Source organism: Anomalospiza imberbis, chromosome 1 (genome assembly GCF_031753505.1).
Source record: "Anomalospiza imberbis isolate Cuckoo-Finch-1a 21T00152 chromosome 1, ASM3175350v1, whole genome shotgun sequence".
Taxonomy (NCBI): domain Eukaryota; kingdom Metazoa; phylum Chordata; class Aves; order Passeriformes; family Viduidae; genus Anomalospiza; species Anomalospiza imberbis.
Window position 1 is genome coordinate 44,482,386 of NC_089681.1, and position 16,894 is coordinate 44,499,279.

General features: G+C 37.9%; 1 long non-coding RNA gene across 1 annotated transcript; it reads right to left on the minus strand.

Moving 5' to 3' along the window:
* Positions 1 to 6,358: 6,358 nt before the first annotated feature.
* On the minus strand, positions 6,359 to 9,715 carry LOC137478177 (uncharacterized). The gene is made up of 3 exons (XR_011001446.1): positions 9,644 to 9,715; positions 6,716 to 6,977; positions 6,359 to 6,614 (listed from the first exon to the last, which is right to left on the minus strand). It is a non-coding gene; the product is annotated as an uncharacterized lncRNA (long non-coding RNA).
* Between the last annotated feature and the right edge of the window lie 7,179 nt (positions 9,716 to 16,894).

A 16,894-nucleotide genomic window follows, 5' to 3' on the forward strand; every position in this document is an offset into this window, starting at 1 on the left:
TGAGGGGATTACATAAATCATAACAACCAATGACACCATGACAGGGCTGGGTACAAAGCCAGGGCACAAATGGACAAGTTAAACTGGGGTGACTGACACTGAAACTTCTGGAAGAAACTTGGGGAGGTCACAGGATTGACAACCAGAGGGGTGTTAACAACTTTGAGTAGCAGAACCAAACAAGGGAAGAGCGGGGAGGGGTGAGGAGATTGACAGTTAACTGGGGAGCCAAGTGGCGGGAACTTCTGGGGTAAACAACTTGGACTGAACCAACTGTGAGGGAAAGAAATGGGGGGATACAAGGGACATACCATTCTAAACTAACATAAAATGACTACCTGTCAAGGTTTGACACTGGCACAATGCCAGTGCCCCTACGAAAATGTACTTTCCTAAATAATTGCTGTGAGATGTGATCAGGAACAGAGCAGAGAAGGCCTAAGCTTAATAACAAAAGAAAAAATAATTATTAAACTACTACTACTATAAAAAACACAGACACTAAATCTAGGATGAAGACCTTCCAAACTACTCTTCCTCCTCCCACCTAATTTCCAAACAAACTCACAGTGAGACACTACTCAAAATTCTTGATCAAGTTGCCACCCTTTAGATAATCAATACTCAGTCTCTTAAAGGAGAGAGAAGTCTCTCTTGTACCACAGACTCCCCTAGGAAACACAATTGTCACTCTTGTGTTTCCATGTCACACATGGCAACCGCCTGGAGAAAATCTGCCAGTCTGCCAGTATGACACTCTCCTTTCCATGTCACAGTGCTCTCACCACTGTGCATGGACAGACTGCTCATAGGGCTCCTTTAAGGATGCTTTGCCACGGACCAAAAGAGACAACAGTTCAGCATCTCATCTTGGGACTACAGTCCCCGCCATTTTCCCCCTGGGGCCGAGGGTCCAAGAACAGAAATTATTTTCTTCTTCAAGACAGAGGGCATCACTATTCTCTCTTCAGCTTTCCTCTGTTCTTTCAATTTCTGCGCTGTTGGTTGCTGAAGCAGGCCTCTTTGGTTCACTACTGCATCCCCTTAAAATGCAGTTTATATTGCAGGAGAATTTGGTTCAGTCTATGGCTAACAAGAAAAGTCCAGCCACAAGCCACTCCATCATCTCCTTCGACCCAAAAATTTCCTCTTCCAACGTCTCAGATCCCAGACTGTCTCTCTTTTACTTCAAATTGAGGAGGAGTAATATTTTACAAAGCCTTCATTTCCTAGGAAAGAGTTAAAAGTTCAGACTCCCTGGACAGCTGAAATCTCTGCCCAGAAGCCAATTCTTAAGGTTAAGGTTGGGTACTTCCCCCCACCCCTTCTCCTTCTCCTCTGCCAGCAAATTTACAGGTGCTGTCTGGACTCTATCTCTTCCCTCTGGTGGCGGGGGGACAAAGGCATCTTCGCTTCTCTCCACCCTTCCGTCCACAGGAGCTGGCTCGATTCCAATCTTTCAGCCCCCTCGGCTCACCTCGACCAGGCCGCATGGCTTCCCCTCCCCCACCCAGCCCATGGCTGGGCGGGGGAGATCTGCACTGCACTCTGACCAGAACTAAAGAGAAAGTTCCCCTGGGAGTTCTTGCTTTTAACCCCCTGTGTTCTCAGAGGCGTGTCCATACCTTCAGTGGTTACTCCAGGTGCCAATATCCAAACCTGACCACTGATTGGTTTGACCCAACTTCTTGAAAAAATTCACTTCCCTGTCAAACCACAACACTACCTAAACCTAACTTTATGAACCTAATAACACACCACAACAGGGATTTTTGCTAATTAGGGAAAATTTGCATTTTCTCAAACCACATTGGGCAACAGCACCTTTTTCACACTAGTTGATGGTTCTCTTGTAGTACTAGAATAATTAAGAACAAAGGCTTTGACATAGTATTTCCGAAGTTATTTTGATGCTACAATATTTTGTTAAAATATAACAAGATGACTGTAAACCTAAGGAAAAGAAATTGACATGTATCTGAAAATGAAAAGTGCTAAAAGGCATGGTAAAAATAAGGTTCTGTGGAGCAGAATCACAGATAATATTATTATTGCTTTAACTTAAAATATAACAATTTAGTTATTCAGCTTATACGTTAGAAAATACAGATTTAAGTTTAGATTTTCATCTAGACTTCAGGCTTGATTATACTAAGAAAACTTGATCAAGCCTGGGCATTTCACAATTTATCATCTACATTCATCCTTATTACAAATTAAAAGTAACTTTATTGCAAGGGAAAAAATATTATTAAATTTAAAAACATCTGAAATCAGAATAAAACTAGAATAGAATGTTCACATGGAAAAATTAACCAAGCTATTTGAGCACCTAGCATGGGCTTAGCTAATAAGCTAAAATTCAAAGAAACTAGGCAAAAGTCACCTTGTGAATCCATTTGGGTTTCTAATTTTTTGACTAAATGTTTTAGACAAATAGAAAATTTTCAAATACTTTCAAAAGTTTTTTTCAGTATTTTACTTTGTGGTAATTAAATTCTTATTTCTAGTTCTTGTTTGCTTGAGAATGCATGAGACAAAGCATACTATTTTTTTTTAAAATCATATTAATTTACTTAACCAATACATGCATTCAGTAGTGAACTAAAGCATCTAATAGGTGCAAAAATAATCAGTTTTAACAGATAATTTTTTTTTAATATGATGAAAGAAAGCTACAGCTTTGATTACAGATTGCACATCAAAATACTCAGCAAAGTATTCTAGGACATCACCTTCGTATTATTTCTGAAAGGAAAACCAAGATTTTTCAGAAAGTCTAAAAACTAATTTTATAGAATGTATTTTTGATATTTGGACATTAGTCAAGCTTCTGCCAGAAGCAAAATTTCATTGCTGTGTTAAACACCTGAAAATAGAGGGGTTTATCAATGACAGTGTTAGCTGAGCTTCAGTTCAGTCCTGCAAGGAGTCTTATGGTTATGTATTTAACGGATTTTAAGTGAAACATCTACTGTTCTACATGGAACTATGTCACCAGACTCGTGGTAATGGAACTATATTAAAAATAACTAGATCATGGAAAATCAGAATTCTATGTCATGCAGTAAATCTTGCTTTCTACTCTGAGAAAAACACAACCGTGATTTTCTTCTCACTTACAGCACACATGATTTATATCAAAATTCAATCATGCTCAATTAACACTCAAAATTTTCCAATAATTATGCTGAAGGGAACACCAGCACACACAAAGTGCTAAGGGAATCAGAGACTAAGCTGTGCATAAATTCACTAATAAGAGAAAAGGTCACGGGCTGATATTACTGAAATTTGATTAGATTTCAGAACCACATGTTGGAAATCAATGTTTTTTCTGGCCTTGACCCTTTTGCTCTGGAGTCAGCCATTCTCCAGAGCCCTGTGTCTAATCAGTGGCTGTAGCAGTGTTAGATCCTCTCCTGGGCACAAAGACGGCAAGAAATGAGAGAGGCTTTTCAGGTCAGAATAGACAGGCTCTGCCACTCCTGTGCTGAGTGGTTTGGGGAGCTGAAAGGGAAAAGCTGTAGCTACAGCTGTGAAGTGAAACAACTGTCATGTTGGTCAATGCCCATAGGAAAGGTAAAACCAGCGCTGAGGATTTTATGGCTCTTTGATAGCTTCCAGTAGCAATCTAGTCAAACTAGGATGAGTCCACAAAGGGCTTTCACACAAACACTTCTGCTGAGTGGCTACAAATATGGGAGCTACAACCTGAATTTAATCCCACAACTAAAAAAGGCCCCAAAACAGGCTTTAGATATATGCTGTTCCTATAATGTGAAAACTGACAGATAACAGGAAATAATGAAAGCTTCTCAACTCTCTTGACGATCCATATGTTTCCTATGTTCTCGGCATGAGTGGAAGTCTGTCGACTCCCACTGCCCCACTTGTGTTGCCTCTGCATGTTCAACTGAACAATTAAACAGATTGTCAGATGTATGGCACTGAAGTCACAGCTTTTCATGGAAGAAGAAAGCAAATAATCAGATGAAAAAATATAAATATGAAAAAACATTAATTTCCAATTGGAATTACTTCTGACTTGCACCATCAAAACAATGTGTTATATCAGTGCAGAATTGATGAGGCAGAAGAGAGGATTAAACCTATGATGCTCGGGAAAAAGTCATCAGTTAGGGAACAAAAATGAAAAAGGAACATTTTCCCTGCAGTCAAAGCCTCACCTGCTTTGCCAAGACTGCCTTACATTGTTGAATGATCAGAGTGGGTTAATCTGAGTGTAAACTCTGTGGCAAGGAGGTCTGGAGGTAAGTGATGAATTGAAGTTTTCCTTTTGGGAGATGGAGAGAGAAGCTATGACAGATGGGACACAATAAATAAAATAATATATTCATTATTGCAAACAGAATAGAAAGAAAACTGTAAAATACAGTCTAAAAAAGCAGTCTTTTTCTCTGGTTAGAATTTAAATATGCAGCAGGATTTGGTCAAATAATTTCTTCTCCCTGAGGTTGAGTTTCTTACAGGAATTTCTGTTCAGACATAGCAGAAGTGGTCAAACATTCAAATTAACTAACATAGCCTTTAAAACTTAATTTGCAATTAAACCAAGAGGCTGCATAGCAGAAATAAGTAATTGTGGTGTTTGTTCAACTAGAACACACATGATAAAGTGAAGTCTGTTCTGAAAAACACTGCCTTTGCTTTTATTTGATTTATGAAGGAGATGACAGGACAAAGCATATTTTTGTAAAAATTTTCTTGGATTCACTACTGAACCACTATCAGGTTGGACTCCAGTCTAGCTTCTTGAAGATATGCTTCAGATCAAGACATTAATGTGTATTATAATGGCTGAATCATACAAGGAATATCTTATTCTACAAGATTCTGTAGACCAAATTTCTGCTTTAATTATCTACTCCTGACATCAAGCTAGTGGTGCCACCTGGGCCTCATGCTTTAACAGAACACTTCTAAAATTTTACCCACATTAAATTGATTACATGATATTATAAAGAAAAAGATAGAGGGAAAAATAAGGTTTATATTTAAAGAACAAAACACTAACATAATTTGGAAAATTAAAAAAATCAAAGTGTCAGAATCATTAATGTTAAAAACATCAGTGTAGTCCTTCAGCTCCTGCTGCAAAAGATTTAAAGGCTCACTGCAGCTCTTTATTTCTCCATAATGTACAGAATAAACTGCTGGAACACAGACATTTACTAAATGATTTCTGTCTTGGTTTTTTATTCCTGACTATAGTCAGCTCCTTACAGAGACAGATTCATAGTTCCTAAGTCAATATCTGTAAACAAATATTTTAATCTTTAAAAGCCAATATCCTTAGATTTACCTTTTGTGTGTGTGTGTGGACTACTAAATTGCATTCTTTTTATTAAGGATTTTTTTATCAGACACCTGAGGAGAGATTAATTAATGCAGTAAGCTGGTAAGATTTTAGAAGAGGGAGATTTTTAGCTTTGTTTTGGTGATGGACAAGAGGGCAAACCCATTATTATTTTTGCTGGGTCATTGGCTGCCAGCTTGCTTAAATTTCTGACATTTCAAATGAGAGAAATGTATTATGTCCACTAGGAAAACATCATGAAGCCATGCCTTCTGTTTCATTTTTAAACCTCTGACATCAAAGAACATAGAGAATAAATGATCGATCAGCAAAACTCTGATAGTTGTTTCTTGTGTCTACCTGATATATAGGCCAAACAGGTACATATTTACTATTTCCTTTTTTACACATCCACAATACATATCTCTCCAATGGAGTTATGAAGTATTGCAGTGATTCTCAGCTTTTTTGGAAAAGCTTTTTCTGGAAGTTCAGAATCAAGACTTGAAGCAGCATCCCCATTCTTTTACTCAAGTGCACCTGAAACACAACAGAAAAATCTCTTGATTCTTTGATTGTGATTTGGCATGTGTTCTGTTGGCAAAACTGAGGCAAAAAAAATTAAATCAGGGACATCTCAGAGGAATTAGAGCAGCAGGCTGCTGGATTTCCTGGCAGGTTGGAAAAGCTATGGAAAGGTTTATTTCCTACAAGACGGTGCATTGTAACCTAAGTATTTGTCCTAGAAAATAATAAGATATTTTAATTTACAACACAGATATTTCCCCATATCTATTTTAAATAACATAATCAAAGGTCGAAGAGCTCAACAGTAGAGGAGCAACCACATTTCTTCCTCACTATTTGCATACTATTTTGAATTAATTAATTTTTTTTAAAATTTTGAATTTATTTATTCAAGCCCTAGGCTGTTGGTGGGGACTTTTAAAAATATACATTGTTAAATATATATAAATATATGTATCTATAAAATAAAAAAATTAAAGAAGAGAAAAAAAAGGTAATGTTCTTCCAGTTTCTGACTGATTAGTAGGAGAGTTCATATATGGCTAATGATATTCATCAGAAGCCCAAAAGTTAGAAGATGAGGTCAAAGTAGATGTAATAATCCATGCTGGGCCTTGTGTCAGGGCAGTCTGCACTGAGTCTTCTGAAGGTTTTTATCAGATGAATCCACCATAGTAGAAGTCCAAAGGAAAATGCTCTTCATTTCAGGATGACACTTGTGACGAAAAATCCTGCTGATTCAGACATGCAACCCGCTGGATTCCACCTAAAATGAGCAGAAGGATACCCATTTAAAGCATGCTTCAAACTCACTTTTTCTATTTAGTTTTAATATCTGAGGATGGGGAGTCCCTTTAAGGTCCTCACCTTTAAGCAAAGAGTGACCTGTGCAAACAGCATTTCCTGGTAGGCAGTTCTCTTACAACTTATGCTTGTGTTTTCTTCTCCTGTGTCTGCCTTCCCAGGTGCCAGCTGAGACTCTTAAAGCTGAAAATGCTTCCAGGTTTGTTATCCAAATCTCTTCAGAAGTTATTCCAGGTTCCTAAGCTGATGGTAATTTAGATGTAGTGTATTTCAAGGTAAACTTCACAGAGCTTGTTAAAGCTTGTTATGTAGCTCCTTTTGGCCGCTAGAAAAGTATAATCAGGGTGAACATAAGAATTTGAACACTGGCAACTTTCTTCTTTTCAAATACTATTAACATCAAAGCTATTAGCAAACACTTGCTGTAATAATCTCCTTCATGTTTGCTTCCTGATAGCTTTCATGTGCTTCTAACTTTCACTACTGTTTCCTTTATCAATCACTAGATGCTTTTTAAAATACCACTTACTGCTTAATGCACAGAGATGAAAAAACAGCAAAATCATGTTGCCATACTATTTTAAGCACAAACTAAATTTGAGATTTCTTTTCCAAACTGAGACTGATCCTTCTCACTCACATACCCTCCTGTCATATATGTCATTCATTTCATTGTAGTATACTGTCCCTGGATAAAATGCATGAAAGAGTGGCATAGGGAACATTATAATTCAGGATTAACTGTAACCATTTTCAGCACTGAAAAAGCTTTCTACTGTTTTTATGGCCACTTGGGGATTCTACACAGAGGATATTACCTGAAGTTAGACAGCATTCAAATTTGTCTTAAGTACTATAGAATCACAGAATCATTACGGTTGGAAAAAATGTCCAAGATCACAAAGCCCAACCTTTGACTGAATGCCACCATGTCAACTAAACCACAGCACTGAGTGCTATGTCCAGGCATTTCTTAAACACTTCTGGGGATGGTGACTCCACCACTTCCCTGGGAAATCCATTCCATTGCTGAGCCACCCTTTCAGTGAAGAAATTCTTCCAATCTGAACCTCTCTTAGTCCAGTTTGAGGCCATGTCCTCTTGTCCTGTTGCTGGTGTCTTGGAAGAAGATGCTTACCTACACCCTCCTTTCTTGTGGTTGTAGAGAGTGATAAGGCCTCCCCTGAGCCTACTTTTCTCCAAGCTAAACCACCCCAGATGTCTCAGACACTCCCCATAAGAGCTGTGCTCCAAGCCCTTTCCCAGCTCCATTGCCTTTCTCTGGATGCACCCCAGCACCTCAGTATCTTTCTTAGAGTGAAGCCCAGAACTGAGCACAGGATTTGAGGTGCAGCCTCACCAGTGCTGAGTACAGGGGGACAATCACTGCCCTGGTCCTGCTGGCCACACTATTTCTGATCCAGCCCAGAATGCCACTGGCCTTCTTGGCCACCTGGGCACACACTGGCTCATGTTCAACCACTGTTGACCAGCACTCCATGGTCTTTTTCCACTGGGTAGGTCTTCAGCCACTCTGCTCTATTCTAAGGATTGCTGGAAGCCTTATGCCTTCATCAGTGCAAAGGCATGCAATGTATGTACATAAAATTACATTTTTAAAAATTTAATTTATATTCTGGAGAAAGGGGCAAAAAGTATTATGCTATTCATCCCGTATGGTCACAATATACATAATGGTATTAAACCAGGTGATTTTGTTCAATTTTTTTTTATCCACAGTATTTATTTAGCATTAGACTTTGATTATATTTGCATTATTTCTTTCTAATTATGCAATCTAATGCAAAATCCTAGAATACCATAAAGTAGTCTACATAATTCAGCATCATTCTAAAGTAACATGTATTGCAGTTTTAGGTGAGCAATTAAAATAAGTAGAATGAAAGTTTTCTGTGCATGGCTTTCTGAGCCACCTGTCATGTACTTGGCCTTATACAAAAATCAGTTTTAAGAACAATGAAGAAGGCAGGGATATGTTTTTGTTGATGCAGACAAGCAGCTATTACAAAGGTTGGGAGTAAAGGTTTAGAGCACAGTAAGCATGATGCTCTAAATTCAGTTTTAAAGACTGTCTTTAAATTACAATATGCTTTGGATTTATTGAACTTGTCCTTTTCCTCTACTTACTTCATATGTCCTCTTTCTCCTCCTATTTTCCTATCTGACAATCCCTAGGACACTGCTGGTGCTGTGGAATCACAACATTGCACAGTAACAGATGGTGATGCTACTTTAGTTTAATCTCAACATATAAATATGGAGCTCTTAAGGAAGAATGCCTTGTAATTTTAAATCCAGCACTTTTCATGTACTAGGGGTAACAGCAGTTAACCATTTGATCTTCTGTATGAACTGTTAAGGGCAGAGATGGTCTCTGCAGAAAGCAGATGGCTATGCAAATAAAACATTCAATACCGCTAAGTAAGTTTGAGGGAGCTTGTTGAGTGTTAGTAGCAGTTTTTTGTTTGTTTGTTGGGTTTTTGGGGGTGGTTTTGGTTTTTTTTTTTTTTTGGTTTTTTTTAAATTTAAGTTTCAATGTCCTCTCTCCTTGGTATTCATAAAGCTTATCCTGTTCTTTGAGGGCAGTATCTTCTTCCATGACTTCCAAACACAGCTTGGAACTGTGGCATCCAGGATAAACAAGCCCCCTTAATATAGTTCATCTAGCTTTAGGAGGTGATGCGGGTTTCCATGAACTCAGACAGACATATTGTTGTTTACCACAACTAAACATTACTTCTCACAGGACAGAACATTACCCACAAACCACAAGATTGTCAATTACAGCACTTACAACAACTGGAATTAGAACAACCTTTCTCCAGTGCATTACGAAATAAGGATCTAAATGTCAGCTGTTATTTCTATAATTTCTATCCACTTAGTTTGGGAACATTGGTAGGATATTTCATTTAAATTGTAACTTCATCCACTCTGCAAAATATTCTTGCTTGAGGTAATTTGGCTCACCTCAGTTGAAGATAATATTTCTCTGATGATTTACTGGAGGTTCTATTCCAAAGTCACATTAATTTAAGATGTGGAGAAAATTACTGTATTATCCCAGAGGAAACCAGGAGACAGGTCTCAGCTCTGGAATTTATTCCAAAATAAAATTTAATGCAGTTTAATAGCAGCATAAACTCTTTATCATTTCCTTCCAACAATATTTTAAAAAACTCTAAAATACTTTTTTGTTAGTTGATTTCCACATAGAGACTACCAGTGTGCAGACATAGGATGCTAAGAACTGAGATGCTGATGGATAATGGTGTGTGTGCCTAAATCTACCTTACCCAGGTGTGGCAAATCTTAATTTGAACAAGGCACCCACCGCAGACAAGGCCTTCTGCTTGTGAGACTCATTTAAATCACAAATTCACACCTGTTTAATTTCTCCACAGTTTTTTATATGATCTTTAATCACATACTACAGTTATATGTATTTAAAATCGTGATAGCAACATTCAGTACAATGCTTCACCCTGTTATGCCTATTGTTTTACATCTCCATACAAAAGGACTATTTCATTCAGTTCAGTTCCTCAATATTTTTTTACTTTTTTGTAGTCTCCATATAGGAGAAAACAAACACATATGCATATGCAATTCCTATATATTCAAGTGGAGTTTTCTTTTTTAATAATTGTTACATAACAGCATAATATGTTTCTATAACTTCTACCTTTTGAATATCTTCATTCACCGTTCTACAGATACTGTTAAATTGCTAAGAATGAAGCAAATCAGGGTATTTTTGCAGGTACTTTAAGGAAACAACTGTGAGGAAAAAAAAATTTGTAAGTTTTCTTAACACTGCAAATAACTCAAAATCTAGATTTTGATTCATATTTCCCTCTAGTCCTTATACTTTATTTCCAAAGAGAAAAACATTTTTATGCCACATATGCAGTTGGAAACATTATTTTTTTTGTTATTTTCATTAGTTCTATATGTCTTGATGAATGACCAAGTATTTTGAGTTTTTGGTTTTTTTTTAATTCTTTTTAACAAAGAAATTCCAATTATACCTTTCAATAAGAACCTCAAGTGTATTTGATAAATTGTTTGACATTGCAGTGACTGGATATTAAAAACCCACAATAAATATCCTGTGATATTAGAAAATAATACCACTAGATATGTTAGAAACCAAGAAGATGAGAAACTACAAAAGTGTTTCAATTTCAATGAGAACATAAGACTGGAAAATTTGGCTGAGGGAGTTTCACTCCTTCACTGCTCTTCTAAGGCAAAGAGCTTAAATTGGGACACATACTCTGGTATTCTCCTGTGGTAATAGACAAGGTCTAGATCTCTTTCTTTTCTCCCTTTTAGAAACAAATATTTATTTGTTCATAAATAAATATTTATTCTTTCAAGAAATGACTTGGGAAAGAGACGGAACAAGAAAATTGGACTTGAAATTGCTTCATTCTTGTGCCACACATATGATCTGCTTTTTCTGTTCGTCCTTTCCCCTTCCCTGTTCCCCCCAAAGGGTCTATCCTGGATCTGATAGCTTCTCCCTGAAATCAGTCTGTTTCTAGAAAAAGTGATCATTGCAGTAAAGTAGTCACATGGGAAAAGAAAGTTATCTCTAGTGTTAACTGAACCATACTGAATTATTGCAGAGTGACTCACTAAATTAAAATTGATGTATTATGCTGAAAATCTGTTTGACCAGCTTTGCTCATAAACCTAAGATTTAAGGTAGGAATTATTTTTTTCAATTATCCATACATCTACCATGCTAAATGCACATTCCATATTAAACACCTGAATCCAAAAATGTATCTATTTGTGACTTCAAAGCTAGGTAACTTGTTTTAAAATATCTTTTCTGAGCAGAACTTGAATCTATTATTAAAACAATCTTTTACTCTCAAAGAGAACAGCTCCTCTGAGGATATCATTCCTATACAAGCAAACATCCCTTCATAGTTCAAAGTCAGTTTTTAGCCACTTATGAGCTAAGACAGAGAACGGCTTCCGCTACAAAACTGCATAAGTTTTCTCACCCTGGGTCATTGCAATTCACAAAGTGCTTGGTTGCACAGACTCAGTGTAATGCTCACCATGAGCTTGCAGCCACTGTCAGCCCGTGAAGAGGAACCTGTGGAAGGGCAGAGCACTGAGCCTTGGCCCCATTTCCATGAATGCCGGATCATCGGCCTTCTCTGCCACCACTCCTCAGATACGGAGATATTCCACAATTATTTCTCCTTTTTTACTTTTTTTTTAACATAAAAATTATCTCCCATGGGAAAAATGTGTCTTTGTCAAAGACAGTTCCTTGCAAAGAAACTGATTTCATTATTTTTGATGTTCTGGTAGGGGCATAATATTATATTGATTTGTTTCAGTATTTTCTGTGGTAAAAACCTATTTTTTTTTTATCTAGCTCTTTTTCATGCCAAAGTTGATCATAAAATTCTTGTGCCCTTTGAAATATTCACAGTACTGCTGTGTGTTAAGCCCTTCCTTCTTTGTAACAAAATAAGTCCTTAAAGCACATTTTGCCTGTGCTAAATTTTCTTGTACCTCATTCCTTTCTTTCTTGTTTATAATTGTACTATGCCATAGACCTTTGTGTGAAGAGATAAGGAATATGAATAAACATCAAGCACTAGGAAAGCTAGTGAACAATCCCAAATATCTTTCAAAAAATCCAAACAAACCAAGGGGAAAAAAACAATCCGCCACAAGAAAACAAAACCCCCAAATATGGCAGGGTCATTTTTATTTTCAGCTGTTTTATGAGCAATTTTTAGAGGGCTTTTTTGTCTGACCAGAAGAGGAATTCTGTGTTTTCTGGATTGAATGATGATTAAATTCTGATGCCTTTAAAGAGAAACACAGCCTTTCTGTTTGAATCTCCCTTTTTTCCTGTTTAGCAGCTGGTGACTAAAATACCTAAAAGGGACACCCCTATTCATTATTGTTCAAAAAACTACCAAAAAACAAACAAACAAAAAAACCCAAAAATTTGCAACATCACCTAGAAAATTTCATCAGAAAGGTTGAGAATGTTCAGAAGTTACTTACCTCGATGTCTACCCAGAAAGCAGTAATCTAAAAGCTTTCAAATCACAGATTTTCCATAGCATTCAATTTTTTCAAGGCAATGAGCAGGAAGAAGGAAAATAATGAATCTTTTGGCTCTTTTGCTTTCTTGTTTTGTAAGCTCTAATTATTTTAGTACTAGAGTTAAATCTCTAATAATACATATATGCCCTAATGAATCAGCTAAGCTCTTAGGAACTGCCTTTTAGGGAAGCACAACACTGTAAATCTCTGACATGTACCATATGTACAATAAAAATAAACCATAAAAAGCTTCTGTTTAGTGCTACTAGCAGCAGCAACTCTAAAAGGGGTGCAGATAAAATGGGGTCACGGTCTCCTCTCAGTAATCATCAGTAGCTGCTGGCTGTGGGAGGAAGCAGCAATTAGGGAAGGGAGCAGCAGGCAGTGCTCCATAGCTGTACAGAGTATTGTGCTTACCGGAGGCAGAATGCCTCCCAGAGTGCCTGCTGGTGAAATGTGAATCCACACCTTCCCCAGCATGGCTCAGTACCTTAAAGGCTCAGTTAAGCCCTTGCTGATTTCTGGAGGCACAAAACTGAAAATAGATTAAAAAAAAAAAAAATTGTTCCAAACTTTTCTTTTGGTGTTGACTTGCTTAAAAATGAAGGTTTTTTTTTTCAAAAACACCCACAGAGAGGCAGGCTTCAAAGCCAGACAAGTTACTTTCCAAAAAAGTGTGATGAACAAAAACACAGCTTCTTTGACAAGCTCTCTCTGTGTGCACTAGAAAAGCTGCAGACCTGTTAAATGACAAAATTTGGTCAACTCGAGTCTCAGATGATAGGAAATAAACTATGGTAGTGCCAATCTCCAGGGGAAAGAAATTAAAAAATTATTTAAATAAAAGGACAGGAAAAAGAAAAAGAAAAAAAAAGGAGAAGCAAGAAAAAGTCTTTTCTGTGAACCAAAGACAACACAAAGTATTTTCACAAGTGAAGATTCAAAGGGACTTGAAGCAAACAGGTGGAGTTTTCTCTTTATAGAAAAAGAGTTGGCAGAAGTTGGTAAGCAAAATACGAGCTTACAGTGGTGATAAAATTTCTTCCCTAAAAACAGAGTTCTATTTCTAAAGTAAATAACTTGTATTTAGTCCTTGCTTTTTGGTCCAGTTGGGAACACAAAGCTTGCATCTTCATTGAATATTATGAGTAATTAAGCATAATCTATTTCTACCTATTAAAATATAAAAGATCACTGGTCCTATGATTGTTTTTCCTAATATATGACACACATCAGCTATTCAACAGATGCTGCAGATGTCTTTTACTAGCTCTTATGAATAAATTTACCGTGTTTAGAAGTTCAAGTTGGGTTCTTTATAACCAGAAACCAAACACTCAATGTATTAACTCAAAATCTTTGAAAAAAATAACACAAAATTCCATTTTGAAAATCTCCCCTCTCCTTTTAAAAAATTACTTTATTAGAATGTTAAATATGCTTTGGCAGACACAAAAAAATATTTTCACAGTAAGAAATATGGTTTAGTAAAACATAAAAAATCATGTACTGAACACCACAGGTATCACTACTAAAGAAATCACAGTTATTGAATAAATATTTTTACAGGTAGTAAACCGTTCCATGAGTTGCAGTCTTCTGTTAAAGAAAACAGACCTCCAGCATGCATCATTCACAGCAAGAAACTCTTGCCTACTACTACCTTATAATACAGCAGCTACTACACAGGAATGGTCACATTGCTCACACAGGATAAATCCAAATAATTATAATTTCTGTTCCTGGGTTTTTCTGTTCACATAGAGCCAAAATCTAAACGAAAATTAAAAAACAAAACAAAACAAAAAAAAAAAAACATAGTGTAGTTATGTACAACCAATAAGAGAAAACAAAACAAAATTATTTAGAAGTAAATATTGCTGAGGTAGTTTGCATAGGACACATGCATTAGTGGTATGAAAAATGAGAAATGCAACATCATGGAGTGCATTTGGTAAAAAAAGGAAGGAAGGAGGGAAGGAGGGAGGGAAGGAAGGAAGGAGGGAAGGAGGGAAGGAGGGAAGGAGGGAAGGAAGGAGGGAAGGAAGGAGGGAAGGAGGGAAGGAGGGAAGGAGGGAAGGAGGGAGGGAGGGAAGGAGGGAGGGAAGGAAGGAAGGAAGGAAGGAGGGAAGGAGGGAAGGAGGGAAGGAGGGAAGGAGGGAAGGAGGGAAGGAGGGAGGGAAGGAGGGAAGGAAGGAGGGAAGGAGGGAAGGAGGGAAGGAGGGAAGGAGGGAAGGAGGGAAGGAGGGAAGGAGGGAAGGAAGGAGGGAAGGAAGGAGGGAAGGAAGGAAGGAAGGAAGGAAGGAAGGAAGGAAGGAAGGAAGGAAGGAAGGAAGGAAGGAGGGAAGGAGGGAAGGAGGGAAGGAGGGAAGGAGGGAAGGAAGGAAGGAAGGAAGGAAGGAAGGAAGGAAGGAAGGAAGGAAGGAAGGAAGGAAGGAAGGAAGGAAGGAAGGAAGGAAGGAAGGAAGGAAGGAAGGAAGGAAGGAAGGAAGGAAGGAAGGAGGGAAGGAGGGAAGGAGGGAAGGAGGGAAGGAAGGAGGGAAGGAGGGAAGGAGGGAGGGAAGGAGGGAGGGAAGGAGGGAGGGAAGGAAGGAAGGAAGGAAGGAAGGAAGGAGGGAAGGAGGGAAGGAGGGAAGGAAGGAGGGAAGGAAGGAGGGAAGGAGGGAAGGAGGGAAGGAGGGAAGGAGGGAAGGAGGGAAGGAGGGAAGGAGGGAAGGAAGGAAGGAAGGAAGGAAGGAAGGAAGGAAGGAAGGAAGGAAGGAAGGAAGGAAGGAAGGAAGGAAGGAAGGAAGGAAGGAAGGAAGGAAGGAAGGAAGGAAGGAAGGAAGGAAGGAAGGAAGGAAGGAAGGAAGGAAGGAAGGAAGGAAGGAAGGAAGGAAGGAAGGAAGGAAGGAAGGAAGGAAGGAAGGAAGGAAGGAAGGAAGGAAGGAAGGAAGGAAGGAAGGAAGGCGAAAAGATGCCACATTTGCTGTCCCTTATTTTTCAATGCCAGCCTGAGAAGTGATAATGTCAGACTTACTGTGAGCTACCAGCTTTGGCTAACTTCTGCCTTTAGTATTTTGTTTCTTTTGCAGAGGGAATGAGCAATGTGTGTGCCAGCCTGCCCAGCTCTCTGTTAAATCTGGTTTTGCTCCTACCTCACTACTGGGCTAGTGCAACTCCCAGGGCCAACTCGGTACACCAGAGCAAGTTGAGGATTGATAGCTGAGGTCAGCCTGAACTTGGTCCTTCCATGCTGAAAAAAGGGATTTTTCTTAGGGTGCAAAAGGAGTATGGAGAATATATTTTCATCTGCTTGTGCAATATTTTTGCATACACATTTGGGAGTCAAAGCTTTGTTTGGCAAGCATTGTAAAAAGAAGTTACTTAATCTTAATAAAAGAGTGAGGCTGACTGTTATGTTTTGGTTTAGGGTTTCTCTCAAGGGGAACCACTATTTGGCAGCTCACTATCTCATATTGAGAGTCTGGAGACTTTGAAGAAAGAAGATATCTTTACAGAGTTGCCATGACTTCTGACCATTTTAATTCTCAGGTTTTCACAAATCAAAAACTCAGAACACAGCAAGAGAACCCTTTTGAGAATTATTTCCCTGTTATGCATTCAAATGTCAAATTTTTCCAAAATCAAGTGTCGCTTTCTCAATCTAAAAAAAAAAAAGAAATTCAGGAGCACTCCATTTCATGGATGTGAGACAGTATTTATCTTTCAATAACATCTCATCAAGTGAGCAACTAGAGATTACTTCCATTTTCCTCATCCTTCACAGTTAGATAAACTTGATATTTATTATTCACGCTGTGCTATTTGCAAACCTAAGGACTAAGTAGAATTCTCTGTGTACTTAATCCTGACAGTTTTAAATGGATGTTTTACCAGCCATTCAGTGCTTTCCATGCATTTCATAATTACTTCTCTTGCCTCCAAATCTCTCTATGCAAAGCAAATGATACTGATTTTTTAAATCTATATTCATAAACAGAGCATCTTCTCTTCATTTAATATTAAAATACCCATAAGATTTGCCATATGGAGCAGAATTTCCTAATAAAAGAGTAAAAAATATGATAAACTGGTATTCAGGGGCAAATATGTTCTTCATGATAATTTAAGAGGTGATACGATCCAGTC